Raw genomic sequence first — 9,713 nt, 5'->3', positions numbered from 1 at the left:
GAATAAAACAAAACCAATAATACCAATAAATGTGACACATACTAATATGAGTCATAGGCTAAGGGCAGCCACCCTGAGAAGAAAACTAGAATGTATAACTTTTAAAGCAACAGAAAAAAACCCTCAGTATACTGAATGGAACACAGGTACAGAGGGGAAATGCCAGCATTAAAAAACACAATAAATACATGTGGATCAGGCACAGTGGCTCACGCCTGTAATCCCTGCACTTTGGGAGGCCGAGGTGGGAGGATCGCTTGAGCTCAGGAGTTCAAGACCAGCCTGGGCAATATAGGCAGACCCCATCCCTACAGACAAATATAGAAAATTAGCCCAGTGGGTGGCGCATGCTTGTAGTCCTGGCTACTCGGAGGCTGAAGCAGTAAGATGGCCTGAACCCAGGAGTTAGAGGCTGCAGTGAGCTATGACCACGCGATTGCACTGTAGCCTGGACAGAAGAGAGAGCTAGTATCAAAAAAAAAGGCGTAGCTAAATCCTAAACAGTAATAATTACAATAAACATGAATTACTATACTCATCACACAAATCACTGAAAATCCCAAGTTGCATTTTAAGATATCGAATAATATACACTATTTTCAAAAGGCAATGTTAAATGTAAAGATTAAAAATAAAAGGTGCTGTATCTGCCAAGAAAGGCTACTTTGTTTTTTTGTATTTGTTTCTTTTAGCGACTACAATATGCTTTATAGTTCTTGGAAAGGACTCAGGGTTTGGCTTTAAATCAGGCTGCACGCTTTTCATCAGTCTCACATCGCTCTCCCCATGCCAGGCTGGCTCCAGCCTGCAATGCTGCATTACATTCCAGGGAGACATTCAGGAGCTTACAGAAGCCTCCCCTCCTCCTGACATCCCTGCAGTCCAAGAACCCCCATGACCCCTGCTTAGGGTCCAGCCTGGAACTCACCGACCCGACCCACCCTGGACCATCCTGGCACCAGGAACAGAAGCTGGATGCAGACACCCAACTCTATGCCAGCACCTGTGCCACTGGGGACCTGGATCCCAGGGCCTGACACACTGAGAGGAAACAGAGGGCCCCCACGTGAGTCACCTCGGCTCTCAAGGCTGTCACAGTTCCAGTGGCCCCGCCCTGCCCACTTGCAACTCCAGGCCATGGGGCTGGAAATACTTGGATCCTGGCTCCCTCTCAGACCCTAACCCTTCTTTTCTCCTTCACTTTCCTCCTGGCCCCCTTATCTTTTCCCAATGCCATTCTTGCTTTCAGACTCATTCCTTCTTTGCTTAAATACAAGATTTTCGACCAGGGCGTAGTGGCTCACAACTTTAATCCCAACACTTTCGGAGGCCAAGGCTGGTGGATCATGAGTTCAGGAGTTCAAGACCAGTCTGGCCAACATAGTCAAACCCCATCTCTACTAAAAATAAAAATAAAAAAAAATTAGCCAGGCGTGGTGGTAGGTGTTTGTAACCCTAGCTACTGAGAAGGCTGAGGCAGGAGAATCACTTGAACCAGGGAGGTGGAGGTTACAGTGAGCAAAGATTGCGCCACTGTGTACCAGCCCGGGCAACAGTACAAGATTCCGTCAATAATAATAATAATAATAAAGGCAAGATTTTCCTGGCCATGGTGCACTCTAGGCTCAATCAAACCATATGAAGACAGCAGTTTGCTGTCCATCATTACACTACGTTTTCTAGAAGTTTCTATCCTGATGAAGCACCCCAGACTGGTTGAAAACCAAAGTTACTCTTCCTTGGAAAATCTTTGTGGACACCCAGGTGGGCATACAAATTTCCAAGTTGTGGCCGGGAGCAGTGGCTCACACCTGTAATCCCAGAACTTTGAGAGGCCAAGGCAGGTGGATCACCTGAGGCCAGGAGTTCGAGACCAGCCTGGCCAACATGGTGAGACCCTGTCTCTACTAAAATTGCAAAAATTAGCCGGGCACGGTGGCTGGCACCTATAATCCCAGCTACTCGGGAGGCTGAGGCAGGAGAATCGCTTGAACCCAGGAGCTGGAGGTTGCACTCAGCTGAGATCGTCCCACTGAACTCCAGCTTGAGCAATAAAACAAGACTTCGTCTCAAAAAAAAAAAGTAGGGACATGGATGAAGCTGGAAACCATCATTCTCAGCAAACTATCCCAAGGACAAAAAACCAAACACCGCATGTTCTCACTCATAGGTGGGAATTGAACAATGAGAACACTTGGACACAGGAAGGGGAACATCACACACCGGGGCCTGTTGTGCAGTAGGGGAAGGGGGGAGGGATAGCATTAGGAGATATACCTAATGTAAATGACGAGTTAATGGGTGCAGCACACCAACATGGCACATGTATACATATGTAACAAACCTGCACGTTGTGCACATGTACCCTAGAACTTAAAGTATAATAATAATAATAAAAACACCAACTAAAACACGAAAAATGGGCAAAAAAAATTTACCAACCTCGATGCTGCCACCTTCAGGCCGCTGGGGGTTACATCCTCCGCTCCAGCTCCCCTCTGCACCTGTGCTTTTCCTCTGAGCCGCATTCACTCCCACAACTGTCTCATTCATTCACTGGTTCACTCAGCCTCCAACCACACTTATATCATGTCAGGCTCACCAGGTGATGGAGAGAAAAGTCATCCTCTGTGGGTCTGAAAAACATGCCTGAGTCCTGATGGTGGGTCTTGCTTTCATTTCCTCCCCCTCACAGCACACTCAGGGCCATGAAGAGGCCACGGCCTGGGCTCAGAGCTCCAGCTCTCCTCAGGGTAGGCCCGGCATTTGCTGCAGGGAGGGCGGCAGGGCTCACAACTGAAATAAGAAACCTGCCCTGGGTCCTTAGCATGTGCAAGGACAGGGTTCCTTGTAGAATCTGCTCACTTCATCTGTGTGCAGATGAAATCTGTCTCTACCAATTGGTGGACAAGAAATGGAATATCAGAGACTTCTTACATTGTAGGTAGGAGTCCAGATTGAATCACCACTTTGACATCTACTCAGGCAGTATCCAGGACAGTGGGCGCGGTGCTCATCCCACTAACCAGCAATCCCAGAGTCAGTTCCGGGCTCCAAACATGTTCCACAGAGCATGGAGATACTGGACTGCTGACCGTGCTGTTCTTTGCCATAGCAAAAAGTTAACAATGAAATATTCTAGTACAGTACAAGATGCTTTTCGATGTTGATGAAAGATTTCTCTTTTGCCCTACGTCAGACTACAAAATCTGAACTAGCAAAAATGAACCAATCCAAATGCAGGATGAAAATGTTAAACTTTTCCAACATGTTAGTGAGGATTTCAGATTTACACACAATAAAAATAATCACATCAATTTAGATCACTTTCCATATTTCCAAAAATATACAGATCTACCACGGGGACAAATAGAACACCGTAACGTATATATTTAGGAAAATAAGGGGGTAGGAAATGCCCACATATATCAGCTCCCTGGTGATTAAAGGCATTCTTAGAACAATTGCTGAGCCCAGAGTGGTATCTGAGCATGAGGTGGTCGTAATGTCTGGAGTGAAATCTAATTTGGAGTTTGCACAGTGGTTATCTGGAGATTGTTCTGGTTTGCAAGGAAACCACAGTAAAGTATGGAGCATGAGGTGGCATCACTAAGACGGGGCATCAGCGTGACAGCTCACTCTCAAGTAGTGCAGGCAAAGAAGTTCTCCATAATGTGCTTGCAACCACTCTGTTTATTCTGATTGTTTCATATTTCTTTTACTAGTTGAAGATAGAAATTGAAGAAAAACTTACTTTTCAGAAATTGATGTGAAGGGGTGAATACCTCCATAAATGGCAGCAGAGCTCCTCCTCCTCCTCCTGCAAAGCCAGGGCCTCCAGGAGTTTCCTTCTCACCCCTCAGCCTCAGGCAGCTTCTCCTGCCCCCTCCTCCTCTGCAGGCAGCCCCCAGGCCCCTCCAGAGAACGAAGCAGCTCAGGTCCAGAATCCCTTCATCACCTTCGAAATATATGGCCTAATCCAGAGGAGACTCAGATCTGTGAAGGGTTGGATTTCCATGGGCACAGGAGCTGAGGGAGGGCTCTCCTTCCACCTGGGGCTCACTTTACCACACAGCCATCGATGGTCGCCCAGGCCTGAGTCTGCAGCAGTAACTCCTCTCCGTTTGGCTCATCCATGTGGTCACTTCGTTTAACCACAACTGAGGAATCCCCAGCAGATCCTCGTGTCAGTCACCACGGAGGCATCTAGACCTGTGGGCAGAAATATGAAGGACATGAAGAGCCCAGTGGCCCCTTGCTGGTGGGGAGGGCTTAGCCTGCGGTGAGGACTGGGCAGAGCCCCTGAGTCCCACTCTTCCCCCAGCTGCTCAGCCCTTTCCCCATTAAATGACAAAAAGTAAGCACTGACCTCCCTCTCCACACAGTCTTCATGTGGGGATCACCTTCATCTGGTGGCCATCAATCCCTAGGGCCCTGAAGCTTTGGGAAAGAGGAGGAGGCCTGGACCAAGCCCAGGGCCTGTCTCTGCTTCAGGACAGGGGCATGAGACGACAGCTGCCTCTGTGACTGTTTAGGGACACAGGAGCCTAGAAGGTTCTCGCCTGATGCACTAGAGCCTCTGTCCAGGAGATGCCACGTGAAGGGTGGTCTAGAGAACAACAGACACACGGAGGTGGGCAGTTCTCAGACTTGGGAGGGGCAGAGCTTGGTGGGTCCCGGGATCTGTGTTTGAGGAGAGCCTCCCATGCATAGGGCTGAGGACAGGAGCCCAGGTTAGTCTTGGGAGGAGGCCAGTGGGAAGGCCCCAGTAGCCCCCACTCCAAGGCTAGGTGACCTGGGCCAGTGACTGGGGAACAGGAAAAAGACAGAAGGCTGGTAGGAGAGTCCTGGGCAGCACAGCCAAGTGACAGGAGGAGGGGCATCTCTGCACACCTGGGCCCTCCTGCCTCACCCCTGCTGCAGGCTCCTGGCCACCAGACTCAGGCCCATGGAAGCTGGGAATAGAGGCAGCCAGGTGACTATAATGGCTGTGATCTAGCAATTATGCACCTCCTCCAGCAACCACGGGGACCCAGGACACAATTATCAGGAATCCAGAGTCCTTTTCAAACTCACAGAGGATGGTTTTTCTCTCCTTCATCAAGTGAACCTGACATGATTTAAGGGTGGCTGGAGGCTGAGCAAGCAAGTGAATGAAAGAGACAGTTGTGGGCGTGAATAGGGCTCAGAGGAAAACCCCAGGTGCAGAAGGGGAGCTAGAGTGGAGGTTGTAACCCCCAGAGGCCTGAAGAAGGCAGCAGGAAAATCCTAGCTGAAGAATAAGGCAAGATGAAGAAAGAAAAGGCATTCAACTAGGAAAAGAACAAGCCAAACCATCTCCCTTTGCCATGATGTGATTCCATTCATAGAAAACCCGAAAGACGGCCAGGCATGGTGGCTCACACCTGTAATCTCAGTGCTTTGGGAGGCCAAAGTGGATGGATCATGAGGTCAGGAGTTTGAGGCCAGCTTGGCCAATATAGTGAAACCCCATCTCTACTAAAAATACAAATAAATTAGTGGAGCGTGGTGGCGGGCAACTGTAATTCCAGCTACTTGGGAGACTGAGACAGGAGAATTGCTTGAACCCAGGAGGCAGAGGTTTGGAGTGAGCCGAGATCGCACCACTGCACTCCAGCCCGGGCAACAGTGCAAGACTCCATCTCAAAAACAAAAAGAAAGCCTGAAAGACTCTGTCAAAAGGCTCCTGGAACTGATACATGAATTCAGTCAAGTTTCAGGATACCAAATCAATGTACACAATCAGTAGCATTCTTATGCACCAACAACATTCTAGCTGAGAATGAAAGCAAGAACACAATCTTATTTACAACAGCCACAAGGAAAGTGCAGTACCTAGTAGTTCATCCACCCAAAGAGATGAAAGATCTTTACAAGAGAACTACAAAACATTGCTGAAAAAAATCAGAGGCAACACAAATAAATGAAAAAAATATTTCATGCTCTTTGGTTGGAAGAATCAATAGAGCTAAAATGGCCATACTTCCCAAAACAATTTATAGATGCAAAGCTATCTCTATCAAAATACCAATATTATTTCTCACAGAATTAGAAAAATCTATTCTAAAATTTGTTTAGAGCCAAAAAAAAAAAGAGAAAGAAAGAAGGAAGGAAAGAAGAAAGAAAGAAAGAAGGAAGGAAAGAAGAAAGAAAGAAAGAAGGAAAGAAGAAAGAAAGAAAGAAAGAAAGAAAGAAAGAAAGAAAGAAAGAAAGAAAGAAAGGGCTCGAACTGTCAAAACAATCCTAAGCAAAAACGACAAAGCCAGAGGCATCACATTGCCAGACTTCAAACTATACTATAAGGCTACAGTGACCAAAACAGACCAACATCAGTACAAAAATAGACACAGATCAGTGGAACAAAATAGAGAGTCCAGAAATAAACCTGCACACCTACAGCCATCTAATCTTCAACAGAAATGAGTAATGGGGGAAAAACTCCCTATTCGACAAATAGTGCTGGGATATCTGGCCAGCCATATGCAGAAGAATGAAACTGAACCCCTACCTCTTCCTATATATGTAAAATAACTCGATATGGATGAAAGATTTAAATGTAAGTACTAAAACGGTAATAATCCTGGAATATAACCTAAGAAATACCAATGCGGACATAGGGCCTGGCAAAGATTTCATGAAGAAGACACTAAAAACAATTGCAACAACAACAACAAAAAATTGACAAATGGGACCTCATTAAACTAAAGAGCTTCTGCACAGAGAAAGAAACTAGCAACACAGTAAACAGACAGCCTGTAGAATGGGGAAAACTATTTGCAAACCATGCATCTGACAAAGGTCCAATATCCAGAATCTACAAGGAACTTAATTCACAAGCAAGAACAAAAAACCCAATTAAAATTGGGCAAAGATATGAACAGACACTTTTCAAAAGAAGACATACAAGTATCCAACAAACATGAAAAAGTGCTCAATATCATTAATCATCAGATAAGTGCAAATCAAAACTGCAATGAGTTACCATCTCTTACCAGTCACAAAGTCAGAGATGATGGTGAGGCTGCAGAAAAAGAGAAACAGACACTGTCGGTGGGAAAGCAAACTTGTTCAGTTGCTGTGAAAAGCAGTTTGGAGATCTCTCCAAGAACTTAAAATAGAACTACCATTCAATCCAGCAATCCCACTACTCAGGATATATCCACAGGAAAAGAATTCATTTTATCAAAAAGACACCTGCACCAATATGTGCATTGCTGTGCTGTTCTCACTAGCAAGGACACAGAATCCAACCTAAGTGCCCAACAACAGTGAGTTGCATGAAAAAAATGTGGTACATAGACACCATGGAAAACTATGCAGCCACGAAACACAAGAAAATCATGTCCTTTTCAGCAACATGGATGGAACTAGAGGCTATTATCCTAAGCAACCTAATACAAGAAGAGAAAACCACATACTGCATGTTCCCATTTGAAAGTGGCAGCTAAACATTGAATTCACATGAACCACGGACACTGGAGATCACTAGATGGGAGAGACAGGAGGGGCACCTGGGCTAAAAAAGCACCTGTTACTTTTACTAAAAAAGTACCATGCTTACTGTTTGGGCGATGGGATCATTGGGACACCAAGCCTCAGCCTCCCAAAATCTACCCATGTAACAAACCTGTATGTGTACCCTTTAATCTATTACATAGGTTGAAATTAAAGTGAATAAATAAAATAAAATGACATAAGGTAAAAAAAAAAAATAGGGTTAACTGACCGGAGTGAGAGATCTCTCCACTATGAACCCAAACCCAGCTTAAAAAAATAAACTCTAGTCATTTAAAATAATCATACATTCTACGATGCTGATTGTATAAAAATTATACATGAAAGTGCCAAAACCCTAAAATTAAAGACTGTATAATAGAATTACAGATGATTTCCATCTTCTTCTTTATACCCTTACTTCTTTTTCCATTTTCAAGTGACATTTTTTGTTTATCCTCAGGAAATCCTCGCTGTCAGCCTTCTCCTTCTGCACCCACCTCCTCCTTTTACACTGTCCACCTCAGCCCTTCATCTGGCCTAGGACTGTGGCATCCTTGGCACTGAAAGCACAAGAGCTGCATTCAGCCTCTGGAGAGAGAATGATGCAGGGCAGGTTGTGGGGGTGGTCTCGGCATTGCAGGGGAACCTAACAGCTCTGGTCCTCTATTTCAGATAGCTGCATTTCTCCACCAGGCTAGCTACAACCAAGCCAATCTTGCCCCTGTCCTCATTGTTTTTTTTTTTTTTTTTTTTTCTAATTCTTCCCTTCACTTGAAAATTTATATTCTTCCTCCTAACACTTCTTTCTACTTCTTGTCTGCACAATATATGCTGATTTATTATGCCCAGAAAACACTGGACTCACCAGGTCCGTGACAGCTGCAAAGCCACAGTCTCCACTTGCTGGAGTGGCACGCTGGGCTTGGAGCCATTCAAAAGCCCCAGCTCCAGAGAACTCCATTTGGCCTGTCTGGGACTCACTGGAAAAGCCTCATTCATTGGGTTTGTCATCATTTGACCTGCCTGCTGAGGTCGCTCTCTAAGGGAAAAGCCAGATCTTCAGAGCATTGGCTGAAAGCAATCATTCCAACTGTACAACCTCACCGTTTGCATGTGGGACAAACAAGAGGCTGGGGGGAAATTGAGAGAAAGGTTTGGGGAATGAGATGTGCATAGCGGCTGGCGTGTGCCCAGGAAGCACCTGAGAAGGCCACATCTCTCAACTTTGGCTGAACTGGAGGTTCTGCGCAGGCAGGAAGTGGAGCTGCAGTGGTGACATCAGCTGCCCACCTGAGTGCGGCAGGGGCAGGAGTGCACCACACACACAAAGCCCTCTGCACTGGGGAGAGACTCGCCCACTCAAGGCATTGATGCAAACCTCTGTCCAACCTCACCTAACTGAGCAGAGACTTCAGGGTCCACCTGTGACAGGGAATACAGATGTTATAAGATCCATCCAGGAAAGTCACTAAACAAGCAGCAGCAACACACCTTGAAGAGTGGGGACATCTGATTCCCAGAGCTGTCACATTGTATTCCTGTAAACATTCAGTTTCATCTCAAAAAAATGCAATACATGCCAAGAACTAGGGAAGGATCTCCAGACACAAACAAGGAAACAGCCCCTGGAACTGTCCCCAAGGAAGCCCAGCCATTGGCCTTAGTGAGTTACTCAATGTCACTCCGAGGCGATGACAGTCAAGGGCAGACTGTGGGGAGGAGGCTGTTGAGCTTCCCCATTTCCATGGAGACAGGACTCAGCGGAGGTGGTGCTAGAGACTGAATGTCTATGACCCCCTAAACATAGTGCCCAGTGTGCACTAGGCGGGGGAGGCTTTGATAGGTCACTGGATTATAAGAGAAAAGCCCTCAAGAATGGGGTTGGATGGCCAGGTGCAGTGGCTCACGCCTGCAATCCCAGCACTTTGGGAGGCTGAGGCAGGCGGACCACTTGTGATCAGGAGTTCGAGACCAGCCTGGCCAACATGGTGAAACCACATTTCTGCTAAAAATACAAAAAGTAGCGATGCATGGTGGCAGGCACCTGCAATCCCAGCTACTCGAGAGGCCAAGGCAGGAGAATCACTTGAACCTGGGAGATGAAGGGTGAAGTGAGCCAAGATTCTGCCACTGTACTCCAGCCTGGGCAACAAGAGTGAAACTTTGTCATGAAAAGGAGGAAAGAAGGAAGGAAG

The sequence above is a fragment of the Symphalangus syndactylus genome, chromosome 2 (genome assembly GCF_028878055.3).
Source record: "Symphalangus syndactylus isolate Jambi chromosome 2, NHGRI_mSymSyn1-v2.1_pri, whole genome shotgun sequence".
In the NCBI taxonomy this organism is placed as follows: Eukaryota; Metazoa; Chordata; class Mammalia; order Primates; family Hylobatidae; genus Symphalangus; species Symphalangus syndactylus.
The sequence above is the reverse complement of the archived record's forward strand: the minus strand, read 5'-3'. Positions refer to the sequence as shown.